Below are 16,389 nucleotides of genomic sequence, written 5' to 3'. Positions count from 1 at the left end.
ATGATAACAGATTCCTATACCAGCACCCTACTTTCTTCTTTTTGGGAGTGCAAATTGCATTTTCTACTAAAACCTCTTTCTCTACCAGCGTCTTGGAATCAATATGCTGTAAATAACCGTAGATTACCCTGAATGACCATTGGAGCCAGAGTTTTTTACTAACAAAAAGCTGTTTGATTTCCTCCTGAGTTTTCGATTTTTTGCTAAACAGAAAATCATTTAATATTACAAATATATTATCTTGCCAGCTTTTGGCGATGGCTACGCCCAGGGCTGTCCCATTCCCCTATTCAATATGCCCTATAATAGATTCTGATATTATATAGGGAAGGTGGTCATATCTTCTAAGGAACTGGGATCTTCTAAAAAGAGAGTCTTGTATCTCACTTTTTTAGGAGAATTGGATAAGCATCGGGAGCACAGATGTGTTTCTCTGTGAATATCATATCTATTAGATAATTTTTCAGATGGTTATTCACAGGGTTTTCTAAATCTAAAAGCATAATGTGCAATTTTTGCAAAATAATAGGTGCTAAGGCTAGGTAGATCTACCCCTCCTTCCCCCTTCTTCCTATAAAAAATTCTAACAATAGTATCAGGCTGCCTTTGATCCATAAAAATTGCATAAACATTGAATCAACTATTTGAAGAAATTGAGAGTATTTAGATACAGGGAACGGCTCTAAACAAAAAAAAGAATAAGGGTAGAACAGACATTTTTATAAGAGCTACCCTCCCCAAAAGTGTGAGGGTTCAGTGGCGTAGCAAGCACTTTGGCCACCCGTGACGATCCGCGTGTTTGCCACCCCACTGTGGCAGAACCAAAGAGGGGGGGCTTGCCATCCAGAGAACGGTAGGTAAGAGCGAGGGGAGGCTGCCACCCCCAAAACTCATGCTGCCCGGGCTGGACCGTCCCCACTGCCCCCCTTGCTGCGCCACAGTGAGGGGTAATGGCACCAGTTTATTTAATAGTTCTTAAACTTTATTCAGAAGATAATTGTGTTTCTGATTATACAATTCACCAACAACCACTGTAAGTAAAACTCCCAGACAAAATTTTCTTCGGGTATGCACTCACGGCCTAAATTCAGTCAGCCGTTTCACCACTGAACACCTACAGAGAATAACCTCTGTCTAATCCTTATTAACTTTCTATACACATGGCTTATGGAAGGCCAAAAAAATATCAAACACTCTCTCATGCACCGACCTCTCAGGAGCCAGTAATAGGATTACATTGTCCACATATGATTACGTTTGGACATTTCAGACAAAGAATCCTCATTCCCGCGTATTGCTTAATGGTCTGTGCTAAGGCTCAATAAAATAGGCGAAAAGAACAGGAGAGAGATGGCAGGCCTCCCTAGTTCCTCTTCAAACTTTAAATATGCCAGCTTTCAGATGCATTTAAAATTAATTTTGCTTCCACATTAGTATGCATTCTCTTTATAAATCCCGTGGTTTGAGAAGAAAATACAAATCTCTCAAGAATCCGAAAAAGTGCTTTGCCCATTCCACAAGATTAAAATCCTTTTCAATTTCTTATAAACAAAATTGCTGCTGGAACCTGTTTAGTGATGCATATATTTAGAGCCTCAATTTAATCATTGGTATTAGTGCAGAGCTGCTGCCCTGCCATAAAGCCATTCTGATCTTCATGGATCAGTCTGGGTGCTGATCTATTCTGTCTACTGGCAAATAAAATCATTATCATTTTATAACGTGTTCAGCAGTGTAATAGAATGATAAGAGTTTGGTTCTAGGACATTTTTACCTTTTTGGGAAAACACACAACATCACCCCTATTAAAAGACTGAGGTAGTGATCCGCCTTTCAGAATAAAGTAATCCACTTTTAACAGTACAGGACTTAAAAGATCTGAAAAAAACCCTATAAAATTCAGATTGGAACCCTTCTGACCCACCTACTATACCATAGGCATGCTCTTCACTACTACCTCCAATTTTTACAGGGAGAGCTAACTATCCCTAAAAAATACGGTCCTCTTCTGGTAAAATTGGGATTAACATATTCTTTAAAATAGTCTAATTTCCCCTGGTCAATGGAGGTACTATAGATAGTCCTATTATGTTCCCCAAAATATTCCTGATCTCAACATCAGGTCTAGTAATAGCACCTTTCTTAGAGCATTTAAACATGTTGACAGCACTATTCTTGCAGTGTTCCTAAGCTTGCAATGCCATGAATCTCCCTGCATAAGTTTAAAAGTGTGGCTCTAATGGTTAGAGCGGCAGACCCTGATGCAGAGGTCTGGCCCGGGACCAGGCTTCAATACCCGCCTCGGCGGGTCTTGGGCTCAATTTCCTCGGACCCGATAATTCTCGCCTCAGTGCCTATTCTAATCATGGGTCCCACTCTGTGACTCTGGGCAATAGCTTGCTTAATCTCCACAACGGCCCCAAAAGCGCTGGGATGCCTGGTTTCACCCTGGGGGTGCCCAGGAGTGGACACTCACAGGGAAAACCAGGAAGAGTTCCTAAGCGGTATACGTACAGCGCCGGGACACTACCTTCGGGAAGTAGCTGTGCGCTCTATAAATATCGGTACATTTACATTTACATAATTACTCTATCCTTAGATCTGTTGCAGATAAGTGGAATTCTGCACATCATTTTTAGCATAATATTATTCCCGACACTAAGAGATTTCTGGTATTCATTGTTAATTCAATTCTCCAGGTGGAATTTCCTTTTCTTTTAGAGATTTAGATTGAAATTTGTCTCTGGAAATCAGGGAGGCTCGTAAAGAGGCTTTCTTGGCATCCCAGGCCATGGTCACAGAAGCGGTATTTTGTTTCGTCTGGAAAAGGTTTTCAATCACAATTTTGCAGGCCACTAGTCAATTCTCATCTTCTAAATAAATTTTAACAAAAACCCATCTTTGGGATTTAAGCCTAGTCTTACATCCAAAAATTTCAGCCAATAAGGCCAAATTATCTGAAAACCCATTTGGCAGCATATTTAACCATTCAATACGGGTCATGTTTTTGTATCTATTTGAAAAACAAGTGCACTGCCTTTTATCAGGAAAGGACATTTCCCATGGGTCAGTTAGCTTAAAACTTAAAAAATGTGGTTTTAGATGTATGTTTCTTCTTTTTTCTAGTTTTAGTTTGCAAACTGAGAATCTGAAGGGAATTAACCCTCCTCAAGATCATTTCACCTTCATTCAATTCTAGAGATTGAAAAAGGACTGTACACACTTACTAGTTATAGTTGAAGAGAATCTATCAAACAATTCACACAGCACCATCGGCCTCTGGAGTCGGCCTACCATATATGAATTGTAACTCTTACATTCCTGTTTAAAATAATGGGAAGACCTTCACGAGCTACTCCGACCGAAGAAAAACACTTGCAAAGCAGCAATTCAGGGCAATACAGGGCAAAAGGCAATCTTTCCCAAAATGCATACATTATAAAGTGCATTAAGTATCACCAACAATGAACCACGTTAAAGTGCTGTGAATACTCCTAATCTGGTTTAACATTCATTTCTTCTCTGCTCGATCTAATACCTATCTCGTACCTTCTCAGCCTTCTCTTAAAAATTCCTGTACAAAACTCAATTTCCAACACCTCATTATTTCTTGCTACAATCTCGTTACCTCCACCCTCTCCCTTCCACTCCATCCAGCTCCTCCGTTGCTACAGGAGCACCACCGCTCCTCACACTACAAACGCCCTCCCAAAAGCCCTCAGGTGATCAACTCCATGGTAAGGTGTTGGGGTTTTAATTCCGATACGAGACAAGCACCCCACATCAATAACACCATTAACCAAATGTCCTTGCTGCTCTTAACCAGTACCAAAACAATTAAAGGGTAGTAGAATATAAAGTAGATATCTCAAAACTGAATACGATTCCCCCAGAAGTTGTGAAATCAGCATCCGATAATCACCAAACTCTACATAGCTATTACACTATAACCCAAAAATTCTGCAGTGACCAGGCTTTGTACAGCTAGATCCAATAATCTCTAAGTCCCTACTATATCTCAGTTACCAAGGTTTGTGCTTCAGACTCCTGTGGGAACGAATGGGACTGCCCTTCAAACAAAGCCTTTAACTTTCTCATCTGGACCAGAGAGACCTAGGCACTTACAGCCTGAAGCAGCACAATCATATATTTGAATTCCTTATGCCGCTTAGCAGTTTAAAAAGTCATATCAGAATACTTCCAAAAGGTGAACTCATTCTTAGCTAAAAAGGTGTTTTCCTTGATAGCCTTGGACAGGAGCTTCTCTTTAATCCTGTAATCCTCAAAATTTACCAACATTGTACATGGATACCTGAAATTGGAAGGAATATTGGAGTGCACTCTATGGGCTCTTGTGATAGTCAGGTCCTGAGATATTTCTAGAAGGAAATATGAGTTTATCAGAGATTCAACAAGTGCAATTGGTCCTTGACTGTCCTCTTACCACTCAGGTACCCCGATGATCCAGAAGTTTAATTTCCTGGAATGATTTTCAAATGTTCTTGTTTCTCCAAAATGAGTTTAATCTCCCTCTGGAACTGGCCATCTATGATGCTACAACCTTCATTTTATCTTCTTAGCTAGCAAGTCTCTGCTTCAACTCTTCACATTGCTCTGTAATCGATACCAATTGTACTTCTTTCACTCCAATCATTGCTTGATCTCATTGTCTTGCTTATCCTGCTGATATCTCATGGATTTAACCTCTACAAGTAGTTCTCTAAGTAAAAATGTCAAGTGGCTGGATGTGGGCAATAGCCAGAGACTGGATTCTCTGCAGTATAATCCCCTAAGAGAGGCTGTGGAGCAGCTGACTCTATCAACAAAGTTACATCCATAACTAACTTCCCAGGGCTACCTGTTGTGAGATGCAGTAATTGGTCTGCATCAATCCATCTGATTTTATTTGGAACCCGCTCCAAACTCTGTTACTCTACAGCCTCGGATTAAAATCTGAGTGAGCCATTAAGAACAATCTGCCCCTCCCTGGCATTGTAGACCTTCCCAGGCACTCTTTTGAAGAGAGGGAGTATAGTTTTTTTCAGGTATCCAGAGCAGCATATCCCCTGGTTGGTCAAAATTGGAGAATTAGGCTCTATGTTCTCCACCTCCAGTGTGCTGCAAAAATCCTTAACTTTTAACTGCTCACTCTCACTTCTTTTGTTTAGCTTGGGAGATACTCTGTTCACCCACAGTAATGCCTCTATCTCCATTGCTCCTTACAACTGTTGCCAGACACTATTCATTGCATCAGTTACCTGAACTTGTGCATGGTTGGTCTATGCACTTGAACTCCTATCCTCTTTTACATTCCCTACTGTCTTTTCAGAATAGATTCCTGCATCTTTATCAGGGACAGGAAGGGATTGAAGCAGCCACTGAAGAGATCTTAGATCCAGCAAAGCACAAGCAGCCTCAGGGGTATTTGAGCATGGTGAAACACCTTCCATTTCACTTGGCCACTTGGCAGGTGGATGTGTTTAAAAAAAAAACTCGACACTGCTTTCTGTAAAGTGCCCTGCTGTTGTTTATCACTTTTTATCTGCCTAGCTTTCCCACACTTTCAATCAATCAATCAATCAATCAATCAATCAATCAATCACTCAATTTGTATTGCGCGCTACTCACCCGGTGGGTCTCAAGGCGCTTGGGGGGGGTCCGCTACTGCTCGAACAGCCAGGTCTTGAGTTGCTTCCTGAAGGAGAGGTGGTCTTGGGTCCGGCGGAGGTGGATGGGGAGGGAGTTCCAAGTCTTGGCTGCCAGGTAGGAGAAGGATCTTCCTCCCATGGTGGCTCTTCGAATGCGTGGAACCACGGCGAGGGCGTGACTGGTCGATCGCAGTTGGCGGGTGGGGGTGTAGAAGGTCAGGCGGTTGTTGAGGTACCTGGGGCCCAGGTCGTGGAGGACCTTGTGTGCGTGGGTGAGGAGACGGAACGTGATTCTCTTGCTGACGGGGAGCCAGTGCAGGTCTCTCAGGTGTCCGGAGATGTGGCTGTGTCGGGGGATGTCCAGGATGAGTCGTGCGGAGGCGTTCTGGATGCGTTGGAGTCTTTTCTGTAGTTTGGCTGTGGTTCCGGTGTAGAGGGTGTTACCATAGTCCAGTCGGCTGGTGATGAGTACTTGGGTGACCGTTTTCCTGGTTTCGGTGGGGATCCATCGGAAGATCTTTCGGAGCATGCGTAGGATGTTGAAACACGATGATGAAACGGCGTTGACTTGTCTGGTCATCGAGAGGGAGGAGTCCAGGATGAAGCCCAGGTTGCGTGCATGGTCCGTTGGTTTGGGTGCGCTGCCTAGGGCCGGGGGCCACCAGGAGTCATCCCAGGCAGAGGGTGATGATCCAAGGATGAGGACTTCCGTCTTGTCTGAGTTCAGTTTCAGGCGGCTGTTCTTTATCCACTCGGCTACTTCTTTCATCCCTTCGTGTAGGTTGGCTCTGGCGGTGGCAGGGTCGTTGGTGAGGGAGAGGATCAGCTGGGTGTCGTCGGCGTAGGAGATGATGTTGAGGTTGTGTTGGAGTGCGATGGCTGCGAGGGGGCTCATGTAGACGTTGAAGAGGGTGGGGCTGAGTGATGATCCTTGTGGTACGCCACAGATGACTTCGGTGGCCTCGGATCTGAACGGGGGGAGGCGGACTCTCTGGGTTCTTCCGGCGAGGAACAAGATGATCCACTCCAGTGCCTTCTCTGGGATACCGACGTTGCTGAGGCGTTGTACTAGGGTGCGGTGGCAGACAGTGTCGAACGCTGCGGAGAGGTCCAGGAGGATGAGGGCCGCTGTTTCCCCGTTGTCGAGCAGGGTTGGCCACTTTGGTGGCATAATTTCACTGCAGTACCTTTGTGTTACATTGATCAGGGGCTTCATACAGGAAGTCAGGTTAAATTCCAAAACCACACACCACGGACAGACTCATTTCTCCTATACATCCCCAATGAAAATAGAATCCTGTTGCTTAGGGGGTATGTAGTCTATATTTCTAAAGACCAGCCTGCCTCTGGTGTTGCCCCTTCAATTCAGAAATGTAGCTTCACTTTCAGGTGTGGCCTCATGCAATCCTTCTGAGGAGAGCTCTCACAGCACTTGCAGCTCCCCGTGTTCTTCATGCGCTTACTGATTCCAGCTGGTGATTGGATGTCTCCTTCTGCATAACTCTCTGGCCATAGAATATTAAGGGGGAGCAGCGGGTCTCAATAGTCACAGCTGCTTCATTGTCAGACTTCACAGTAGTATGCTCATCGTTCCTCTCAAATATTCCAGAGACTCCAATGGCTCCAGCTGTAAAGGCATACCTGAGATGCTAAGGCAATCTTCTACCCTCACCTGGGTGGAAGGGCTTTGCTGAAATTTGGTTGGTATATGGTCGCATTGCACCATTCTGGACTTGTCACAGCCTTTCTCCCCAAAAACAATATCTCCATGTTGAACTTTTAACAGCAGTGTATACATGCTTTCACATCTATGCCTGAGATAACAATATCTAGTCTTTTAAGTATTTAGTAGAAGAAAAAATGCCATAGGATAAACCATATATGTAATTCAACATTTATTATAAAAAATAGATTTTTCAAATAATGCAAAGAACTGCAAATATGTTGATGATGCATGGGATAAAGTACCCCATTATACATTACCATGACTATAGAGAGGAAAAAGGCTGAAGGTTGAGTTCCTTTATGGCACTCCAAGTTGACTTCTAATGTCCTTATGTCCAGCAGGGAGTACTTTATCCCATATAATACATGATCACACAATCACCTTTCCCATGGACAACTTAGATCCAGCATAGCTCTTTCATATGAAAGAATAAAACCAACATTTGTAGTTCACCATTAAATACATAAAAAGCTATCAGATATTTGTTGCAAAAAGATATTAGAAACATTTTAATACATATCAGCTTAAAAAAAGGCTTCAGTAGCTTTGTATGTGTAGAAACAAGCAGCAATATTCAAACTTTTATATATTTACCTGAGGAGTGCAAAAAAGAAACATGTAGCCATACATATCTACTTTCTTCTTGTAAGTACAAGCTAGAAAAGAACTTGCTTTGTGTTCTTTCTTTGAACAGCTGCTTCAATTATTCTCCATGACCTGACTGGCCTTACCCCTGGGCTGTAGGCTCTGGCAACAGACATTGTGACTCAGAGGTTAACCATAATGATATTGCAGTACATTTCTGTAGTAATTTCTTTATAATTGGTGACTGGGTGTGTCATAAGTCACCAATTATAAAGAAATTAGGTACATGTCCTTATAAAGGAATTGCATATTCCCATGTATTATGTATTTATAAACTACCACATTGCTCAGAAAATAATAATGAAATCATCCAGTAACTATGATTTTTTTAATAATAATTATTGGATTATCCTATTACTCAGACTCAAATTTAAGTTCTTTATTGCTTGATTAATAAAAATCATTGCAATCAAAACATCATCACAATCACACAATATATAAAAAGGCTGCACCACAAATATTATTAATAATTCACCAAAATAGTCAAAGATGTATCATAAAACCAATCCAATTCACCATACATTACACGTCTAAAAAAAAGAATTTATAAAATCTATCAAACGTGGGTTAAATCAGTAATCCAACATGTCATAAAGTGCATCAATAGTTACTATAACAGAATATTGCACATATTGCATATTAAAGTGCTGACGTGCAATAATGAGTAATTCCATTGTAGAAAACAATTATAAAGTGCATCAATAATTAAAATAGCAGAGCAACTTCAAATATTGTCTTTCTAAATATTACTCTAGCAACATGAACACTACATTCTAGAAAACACTGTGCAGAAGTCTCTTAAATAAAACTGATATAGATCTAATACATCTCAAACTGACTGTATAAAAACATTTTCAGCTGCATTTAAATTGTTTAGCAAATAGCATAACAATGGGATTGACTCACCAGATAGAGAGCTAATGAGTGCCTTGCGAGCTGATCTAACCCCGATCTTCAAAAATAGAGGTTTCAGGAAGATACGCCGAATGTTAATCAATTTGGGACAAACGCATACTATATGAAGTCATGATTCTTGTGGCCATCTACATGATCTACAGTTAGTATCCGGCCCCTGCTGAATCCAGGGCTGTGTGCCCTCTTTTGATAGATGTATTCCCATTCTTGCATTACATTACATTTTTTTTAAATTTTTGCCCAGAAATGAACAGTCAGAAAAGGCTGAATACGTAGAGATTGATATGAGTTAATAACATACCATGCATGTTTTTCCCTACTAGTACGTTTTTATCCAATTTAAGGGATTAAGTTTTGATTCGTTTTTTAAGAATTAACTTATAATTGGGCATTTACAATTCTTGGGGTGCTATTTGCAGACCAATATCCCCCAGGCAATTTGAGATATGAGATCTCTATTTAACAGCATGAGTAGACATATTTATTTCAATCCAGCAATTGTTCCTTAGGAAGCAGGAGCAGAAGAGAATATAGAGAACATCAATTAATAAAAGCTCCTTCTGACACCCAACACTGTCTTTGTAGACCAAACTATAATCTTATTCCTGCCTGACCTACAGAACTGGGGAGTCCAAAACTTGATTTAAAAGCCTTAACTACTTGTAAATCTAAGAGCTTCACATCTTTTCCTCTAGCAATGGCTGAACCATATAGAAGGGATAGCTGTAACTTGGCTTTAATGACTTTAAGAATATGATCATAAGATAGACAATTCAATAATTTGTTTAAACCTTTGAAAGCATGAATTAAAACTACAGTTTGTACCCCTAGATCTTTAAAATGGTATTTAAAAGAAACACTGTTATCAAATACCACCCTGTTAGAAATGGGATTTATGGTTGGCTAGGGTTTGCGCCTAAGCCAGGAAGAAAACAACACTCTAGTCAGGGCAAGGGAGATACACGCTGAAGATAACCCATGCTCACCCCCTTGATAGTTTGGCACGAGCAGTAATGCTTATCTCAGAGGCAATGTGTAAAGCATTTGCGCAACACACACACACAGCAGCAACACAATAGGCACACCACAAAAGAAACTCCACACAAGGTTATATAAAAAATAGCCTTTGTATTATCCAAAACACAATAGAAACATAATCACACATTTACACTGTGCCAACTGGCACCAGGTAGTAATTCACAGGGGATAATATATGTGACAGGGCAAATCGGGCCACTGTCAGGACCTTTAGAAAGCACAAGTAGCAAATATAAAACAAACCAGTATCTACTGGCAAAATACTGTAGTCAGCATTATCACAAGCAACATAAACATATTATGTCAGCATCACATTAGGCATAAACACATTATGCATAAATCACATTTAGGAGTGCACCGTAGTAACACTCTCTAGATGCATACATCACATTCAGCATAAACTTATTATGCATTCCATTAGGGTCTTGCACCCTACCAATACACACAGGCACTCAAAATGACCCCAGGCCAAATGGCCTTCTCTGGTACTCAAATGCCCTCTCTCCCAAACGTCAGGGCTCTTACCTACCACAGCAGCAGTGTGCAGGCGGCCCAACCTGCCAGCACCAGAAATCAGGGTGAGGGTGTGATTCATCCGGGACTCTCCAGAGACCAGAAACAATGCCCCTTCACATGGCAGCTGCCCGCGCTCTTGCGGTGTAACTTTAGGATTCATCCTTGGCACCACAGTGCCTCTTGAGCCCCAACTCGGGACTCTAAAAACACAATTGCCCCCATGTTGTGGCTGCCCGATCTCTTGCAGTGCAGGGGGAGGAAATCAAATCAGAACCGGCAGTAACTGTGCCCTGAGAGCCCCGTTCACTGGGCTCCATCTGGTGCACTCACTCGGCACCAATACTGTTTCCTGACACCAGCCCCACTCACCAGGGCAGGTTGGCACCGGCTCCAGGCACCAACAATGTTCCTCAGTAGGTCCCCACTCACAAGGAACTTCCTTGACGCCTCCCCTCTCCGTGGCCTCCACCAAGGACTTTGGCATGGAGCCCGTGAGGCTCTGATCCCTTTCTTGGTGGTTTACTACTGCAGGGTAGGCTCCTCCCCATGGTCAGGCTTTGTTCCGGCCACTGATCTGACTGCAACAACCGGGCTTCTTCTTCGAGGCCAAGGGAGGCGGAACTTGAGCCCGCGAGGCTCCGTAGTTGCTGTAGGCCCCACCGACAGTGAGGCTCCTCTCTCCGGACAAATGGGAGGTGGGCTCCCGCTCCTCCTAGAAGCACAGGGGAATTCCCAAGCTGGGTTCCCCTCGGAATGCTGCGCAGCACTACTGGGCACACAGCAGCGGGGTAGGCTCCCGCTTCACTCCTGTAGACACCGCAATGCGGGGTAGGCTCCCACTTCCTGGAAGTACGGGGGAATCCTCACGCCCGGCTTTCCTCAGACACGTCGCAGCGTTGCGCTCCGGGGCACCAGCTCTCTCCAGAGACCAGGGGCATCCAAGAAGAACGGTGCAGCACTCTCGAGGCGCTAGAAGCCAGAAATGAAGAGAGGGATGGCTAGTCCCAGGCAGGCTAGCTCGCAGGGCCCTCCAGCAGAGGAGAAGTCCCTCGTGGTGGTATCTTCTGGGACCCAGCAAGCAGCACCCCAACAACGTCATAAGGAAGCCAACCTCCATGGGGTCACAACCCCAATGTTTATACAGCATTTCTCTTTGTTTGCTCTGGCACAGGGCTTTGGGGAACCAGTCTCAACTGGTTCTGAGGGGTGTTGAATCAGTCTGTTTACCAGGTTCCCACCCTCCTTTGTCAGATGGGGCTTGGTCCTCAGACTATATATAGAATGCAATTATAAAATAAAGTGCGTACTCCTAAGATGCCTGACTAGATGTACTGAAGTGTATCTAGCATGTGAGTAGGTTTAAAAGAGCTAATGAGCCTAAGGACCTAATAGTCTAGAATCTAAGAGCCAAGAAACCCGCTAGGATTTAGTCCAATCCCCATACCTGAATTGTGAGAGTGTGGGACTCCGTCCTGGTCTCGAGTTGGACACCCCGCAAGGGATCGTCAGACCACTGTCAGCTGGAGCGATGTCATGCAGGCGCCGCAGCGTCTCCGGTCAGTGTGTCGGCCTTGAAATCTTGGGTCCCTTCTGCTTACTGATAGCAAGAGGTGCTGTATTTATACAGTCTATGTGCGTGTGTTATCCTTTGTTCAGTATGAGGATGATGTTTGGGGATGAAACATGGTGCGTCGATGGGAGAGGTGAATTGTACCTCCTGGAGATTGTACTCATTAATTATTCATATGTGCTAAGGATGATGTCTTAGCAGTATCGATCGGGCAGAACCCGCCCTCGTCATGAACTAGGTGAAAGGTTTAGTCCATAAAAGGCTGCAGACCTTATAAGGCGTTATTTCCATACAAGGCAGTCTTTCCTTATTTGGAGTTATGTCCTTATGAGGCTTATTCATATGAAATGATGGGAGCTGATGTAGGGAAAGTGTACGATGTTCCCAGGCCCTATATTAGGGTACCGATATCGAATATAACAACACCACAGGGGGGTGGAGCCAACATTCACCTAGGCAGGCACAGACCTATTCAGGGTCAGGGGAGTACTCCAAATGCAGATCTCCTATTCAGGCTAGTGCTGACTCACCCAGCCCTCCCTGCAGCCATACACCTCATGAGCACCTGCCACTCCAGAGCCAGACATGCAATACACATCAGGCAGGCAGACACATAGCACACATAAATGCCAACTTCTAAAAGTGGCATTTCTAAAATAGTGATAATAAATCTGCGCACACCATTGCGCAGCATTTATTATTACTGTTACACACATACCAAACTTGACCATGCTGCACCTCTCATATCAGAAATTACCACTGAATCACTTATCAGGGAATACCCAATGCATTACTATGAGAGGGCGGCCTAAGAGCAGTGAGAAACCAAAATGGCTGTTTGTCATTAACGGGACAAGTCACGCACTTAAGGTATATGTTCTACCTTTTACCTACAATGCACCCTGCCCAAAGGGCTAGCTAGGGCCTACCTTAGGGGTGACTGACATGCAGTAAAAAGGGGGGTCACAGACGTGGCATGCACTTTAGTTGCCATGTCACAGTGGCAGTAACACTGAGCACACAGACCCTGCAGTGGCAAGGGCCTGAGACAGGTTTGAAAGGCTACTTTGATGGGTGGCGCAATCAGCGCTGCAAGCCCACCAGTAGAAATTAATTTACTGGCCCTGGGTATCTGAGATAACAATTTACATGAGACTGACAGGTAAATTAAATATGCTAAACAGGTGTAGACCACTCCTACCATGTTTACCACAGAGAGCACACACACTTTACACTGGACAGCAGTGCTAAAGTGCCCAGAGTCCTAGAACCACCAACACCATGTCAGAAAAAAGGCTAGGAGAAAGGCAAAAAGTTCAGGGATGACCCTGCAAAAAGGGCCAAGTCTAGCACACCCAAATATCTATATGTTTTAACAACTTCAATTGGCCCTGCTCTGGCCATCCATGTGTTAAACCTTTGTTTTGCAGGCTCAAGTTTCATAATTTTAGGTTTTTTAACATTCAGTCCAAGGCCATTTGTTTCCATATAGTCATCAAAAGCATTTATGAGTCTTTGTAGGCCAATAGGAGTGTGGCTCAAATGAATAGTATCATCATCATATTGGAGGTAGCTGATTTGCACCTCTCCCAACTTTGGGACATTAGCATTAACAGAGCCTAATTGATGAAGAAGGTCTGATAAGTAAGTTTAAAAGGCAAGGAGCAAGAACAAAACCTTACTTTAGGCCATTATATGTTCTAATTTTAATTGACAAAAAACTACCTTCACCCAGCCTGACTTGAACCCAGGTATCCGTATACAAAAGGATAATAGCCTTCAACAGTTTCTCTGGGATATCTCAGCCAAGCAATTTTTTCCATAACAAATTTTGTGGCACTGAATCGAAAGCTACCTTTAAATCTATAAAGGCAATAAATAAATTGTGTTTTTTTAAGACAGCCCACTCCGCAAATAGAGTAAGTAACAACAGATTAGTAGCAGTAGATTGGCCCTTCCAAAATATGATTTGGTTAAATGGAACGATGTTTTCCTGCATAGCCCATTTTTCCAATTCTTTCAACAAACTTGAGGCGAAAACCTTAGCATCAACATCAGTTAATGAAATTGAGTATCATGATAGGAAAGCTTGGCTTTCTTAAAACACCTAATTTATCCTGCCCACTAACAACTAGGGCAGACCTTGTGCGGCTCTACAGACACTATAAATTGACAACTCTTTAAGAAAGATCAACCGGTGGCTGGTTGACATTAGAGTTTCTCCAAATAAAGGCCGAATATAGGAAGGAAGAGTATTTGGATGTGATCCACCCTCCCGTGGCCAGGAAACTCCATGTTCAATTTAGAATGGGTTTTACACAAAACAGGGAGAGGAGGGTCTGAGGGAAGAAAAGATTTGAGACCTATTACAAGTTCACTTCCCCAGCTACATACTATGAAAAACAGAACAGAACTAGTAAGGTCTACCAGCCAAATAGATTGGGCCAGACTGACATAAAGTATACTATGTCAGTAAGTGCTATAGTCACCTTCTTAATAGAGTGAGAGAGTGTGAGTCTTATGTGCGAGAAGAGCAGAATACAATCACGAACTGGTCACCAAAATCCAGGACATCTTATTATGGATAACCATCAAACAAACCAAGTAATCAGTCATATCATTTGGTCGTTCACACTGTGACCAGGCCGGTCTTTAGATCATCTAGACCCCATGCCACACAATAAGTTGTTAGTAGTGGATCGGGTCCACAGTGTGTTGTGAACCATTAATTGTTGGCCAGTTAGTGATGGTTGAGAGTGGTGAAAAAGCAGTGCAACATAACAAAAACGTGGTGAGTCTAAAATAGGATTATGTGTCAAAACTACTCTTTATTAGGAACAAAACACATCCCCTAATTAAAAGAACAGGAACAGTGCAAAAGACAGTATGAAAAAATGACTGTCACTAATAGGGCCGACATGTTTCTGCCTAGTGGGCTAAACATCCCTTGGCTTTCATCAGGGCCACTGCTCTTAAATGTTGCTACTGTAACAAATCTGAGAGAAGTAAAGCAAAAACCTTTTTTACACCATACTAATCAGTGAAAAATCGGAGAACAAGTGCAAATAGGAACGATACTACCTGTACCTACATTTGTGTACACATCCTCCTTGTCATATGGATACTCAGCGTGATCATAGGGGAAATATACAGCTATTACTCGTATTAATACAAAGCTATTACCGCTTCACAAACGCATACGCTCACAACATCTCATACATAAATCATAAGGTGTTTTAAAGTAATTGCTCACCCAAAATGACAGGGGACTGGACCTCACCTCACCTGGACCGTGCTCAGGTATACAAGGCCCCGCGCTGTGGAACAAAAGGTGTATAAGCAAGGGAATGCACCAAAAGCTCCATACAATCTATAGAGTCTAACGGTGCCTATCTCTCCTGCTCAATAAATCCAATTTTCCACAATTATATTCAATGGCACAAGCGACCCCCAAACACTGGTCGCTACCACTTAGACTGGCATAACTAAAATGCCTATCTAATTCTTCAAAAGCATACAAAAAAAGATATCCATATTGTCACACTCAAAGTTGGTTACACTGTGCTGTTTCAATCTTATAGGATAAATCAAGCCTGATCTAGCCTTCTAACAAATTAAGAGCAGAAAATGGTGCATATCATCAGAATAGCCCTAATATGTCCCCTCTCACCTGTCCTTCGGTGCCACCAACCTTTTCTGAGACTTGGGGGAGGCATTGATTTTGCAGAAATGAACGTATAAATACAAATGCTCAATGGGGACTACTTTACGATCGTGCAACCTATAACGAACAGGTTGTGTAAAACACTATATATTCTCTTATTTAAAGTTTATACTAGGTCTTTGTGTGTCCATATTGTGTTATTCCTTGATTTTAATAATGGAATAGTAGTGGACATGGGCAGCGCCATGACTTGTTGTCTGAACGAGATCCGGACGTTTGGATCATTCAGCGGAACTACAACATGACATCACTGCGGCCATGTTTGTAGTTCCGACGGCATCCGTGTTTCATAGAAAGATGTTGCTGTACAAACTATCGTAAAGCCCATCATAGTACAGTGAACTCGAGCCCTCTGACAAGGCAGTGAACTCATGTGCAATTCAAAACGGGCAGCTGATGATAAAAACAAAGTTTATATAATAATGACACTACGGCGATAGAAATTCCAAAATATCGAACTGCGATGTTTAAATATAGCAGACCCTGAACAGTCAAGAAAAGACTAGCAAAAGCCATAATTGGTTATGAGCTGTAGATTACAGTAAGCCCAGGTACAACACTGTGAGCAGAAAATAGAAACTACAACTACAAGATGCCTGAAATGCAG

Source organism: Lissotriton helveticus, chromosome 4_1 (assembly GCF_964261635.1).
Source record: "Lissotriton helveticus chromosome 4_1, aLisHel1.1, whole genome shotgun sequence".
In the NCBI taxonomy this organism is placed as follows: domain Eukaryota; kingdom Metazoa; phylum Chordata; class Amphibia; order Caudata; family Salamandridae; genus Lissotriton; species Lissotriton helveticus.
This window is presented reverse-complemented; position numbering follows the sequence as displayed.